The sequence below is a fragment of the Ictidomys tridecemlineatus genome, chromosome 5 (genome assembly GCF_052094955.1).
Source record: "Ictidomys tridecemlineatus isolate mIctTri1 chromosome 5, mIctTri1.hap1, whole genome shotgun sequence".
In the NCBI taxonomy this organism is placed as follows: domain Eukaryota; kingdom Metazoa; phylum Chordata; class Mammalia; order Rodentia; family Sciuridae; genus Ictidomys; species Ictidomys tridecemlineatus.
This window is the reverse complement of record NC_135481.1, coordinates 99293106-99295827: the sequence shown is the minus strand read 5'-3', so window position 1 is coordinate 99295827 and position 2722 is coordinate 99293106. Positions and strand designations below refer to the sequence as shown.

The 2722-nt window shown below is 52.6% G+C and overlaps 1 long non-coding RNA gene across 1 annotated transcript; it reads left to right on the top strand.

Annotated features, from left to right (window-relative positions):
• Nucleotides 1-207: 207 nt before the first annotated feature.
• LOC144377894 (uncharacterized) lies at nucleotides 208-2388 on the top strand. Its single transcript, XR_013439163.1, has 2 exons — nucleotides 208-818; nucleotides 1164-2388. It is a non-coding gene; the product is annotated as an uncharacterized LOC144377894 (long non-coding RNA).
• The last annotated feature ends 334 nt before the right edge of the window (nucleotides 2389-2722 follow it).

Here is a 2722-nt window from a genome sequence, read left to right as displayed (position 1 = left end):
TTCAGTGGTGCTTAATCACTGAGACACATCCTCTACCCTCTTTTTTTTTTTTTGATACAGGATCCCACTCAGTTGCTGAGGCTGGCTTTGAACTTCTGATCCTCCTGCTCAGCCTCCCAAACAACTGGGACTACAGGTGACAGCCTGGCTGATTTTAATTCCACAATCACCAGTGCTAATTTATGCATAACCTTGCACCTACTAGGACAGTAAAGGCATTAACCTGTAAACTCCTGTGGGGGAAGGGGCTTTATTTCTTACAGTTTCTTAAAAGCATCTGGGACCCCCAAAAGGCTAGCAGCTGGCAAGGTAGAAGAAGGAACGCCAGGTTTACAGTCATGGAAGCTGGTTTTCAGTAATTCTGGACCACCTCTGTCCCTGATTTCCTCACCTGTAGAGGAGGCTGATGAAAGTAACACCTACCTCACAGGTTGGTGTGGGGATTGGTGAGATAATGTCTGGGAATGTACTTCAGAGTCATAGACAAATGTTGGTCATTATATTGTTAAAAATCTATTACATTTTATTGTCTTCCACATGTACCAAGGAAAAGGCAAAGGAAGCAGAGTAATTACTTTCGTTTTACTGATGAAGAAACCAAAGTGCAAGTGATTTGCTCAAGGTCACACAGCTACTTAAGGTCACCAAAGTCCAAGTTGAACAACATAATGTAAAAGTGCACCGAATACCCGCCCCTTTTCTCTTTCTCCCTAGTTTGGGGTTGAACTAACCAGTTCAGGAAGTCAAAATATTTTGTAAGTCCAGCCCATTCCACCCAAGCGAGGGGCAGCAGCGATGGCGGAGCGCCTGTACCAAAGGTGACCCAGGGGTGGCAAGGCCGCCGGGAGGGGTTTCCCGCTCTGAGGCCCCGCCTTCCGGCGGCCTCAGCAGGAAAGTGCCGGCGGCAACGGGTCTCCGAAGCCCGGAGGTGGAAATCCCCTGCTCTGTGCGGGCAAGTTCGAACCTCCAGCTGAGTGGAACTGAGGGTTCGAGGGTACACGCACCTGTGGCCTTGACCGCCACCCCACTAGCTTCCCCGCTTACTTTCTTCGTCCAAGGCTTCCTTCCTCGCTCCCCACCTCTTGGGATTGAGTACTTGTTTTAACCCACCGGGTCCGTGAATAGGCACCCTTGTCTGGCTCTTCCCCCCTTTTTTCCTCTAGGCCTCCTCCCTGGGCAGCTCGATCCAGGGTTCCTTCATTTTTGGAACTAAAAACAACAACAACAACAACAACAACAAAAACCCACGATCTTTGCTGAGGACAGCGCTGGGCTCCCCAGTGCCCTGGCACACGGGCAAGGAGAGGAAGCCGGGAGGAGGCAGAAGCCAGACGCGACTCCCCCACCCTGCCCCGCCTTTCTTCCCGTCGCGGCTCCCCGCCCCTCCAGGAAGAAGGCAGAGATCTGATCGTTCGCTGCGGCCACTGTGCCAGCACGACCTTACGCCAGCCCTCCCTTTCCTTCTACCCGATTTTGCACAGAGCTCCAGCCTGCTCGCGCGCCCCAGGCTGGGCAGGTCCTGGCGGGCGGTGCAGGCTCGGCTCCCCGGGACTTCTCAGCGAATCACGTTGTTCCTGGGATTTCACGCTCGAGTGGCTCTTGCGTAACCCTATGCCCTGGCCTAAATTAATACATTTTTTTTTTAAACACCAGGATTAATCCTTTAGGGAAAGGAAAATACTTCCGCAATGGATCCGGCCCGGGAGTAAATGTGTAAATCACCCTGCAATCTCATTCCCCCACCCTCCACGGCCCTTTTGCGCGTCTTTGCAAGGCCCTGGGCTCCAATCACCACTCAGGGGTTCCTGTTGCGCGGGAACTGGGGGACTTGGGAAGGCCAGAGGCGGGCCCAACCCAGGCGTTTATTTTCATCTACTCTCAGGCAGCTCCAGCAGGCCAAGAAATCGGGTCCTGCTTATTGCGGGGCTGTTACCAAAAAAGGCCTTTCTCTCGCTGGAGCGCTTGGCGGCGCGCGTTGCAGCCGGGTGATGCGAGGTTCAACCCCGGCCTCCGGAGCCGGCTGGCTGCAGAGATGCCAGTCCAAGAGCACCCCATCCCTTCTCATCTCTGCCACAAAACGATGGGAGCAGGGAAGGGCAGGAAGGAGATTATAGGGAGTTCGAATTGCGCAGGCTCCTGGCGATCCTCTCACCGCTAACATGGGGCGGTGGCGCTCTGGAAAGGCCAAGTGGAAAGCTGACCTTTTGCTCCAGTTCAGAGCGGGGTTCTCTGAGACTGCTAGCTCAAAAGGAAAGCTAGCGGGGCTGGGGATGTGGCTCAAGTGGTAGCGCGCTCGCCTGGCATGTGTGCGGCCTGGGTTCGATCCTCAGCACCACATACAAAGATGTTGTGTCCGCCAAAAACTAAAAAATAAATATTAAAAAATTCTCTCTCTCTCCCCTCTCTCTCTCTCTTAAAAAAAAAAAAAAAGGCAAGCTAGCAGAGACAGCTACAGCGGGAAGGAACTTTGGGGAGACAGTGCAGGCGTTTTGTGCCAAGCTATGCTAGTCTTTTCACCCAGAGCATCTCTGCATATCTTAGGTTGAGCCCACCCCTACTTGCCACCTCCCCAGTTCGTTTCCTTCTTACCTGCCATGTGCAAATCGAAGGGGGAAAATACATCTCCAAAACATTGGAGTTCTTGCCTTTCACAATCTGACACATTTCCAAAAAGGACCCTTTCATTCAAGCAATTAGGAAGTAATTTATCACCATAAAAGAT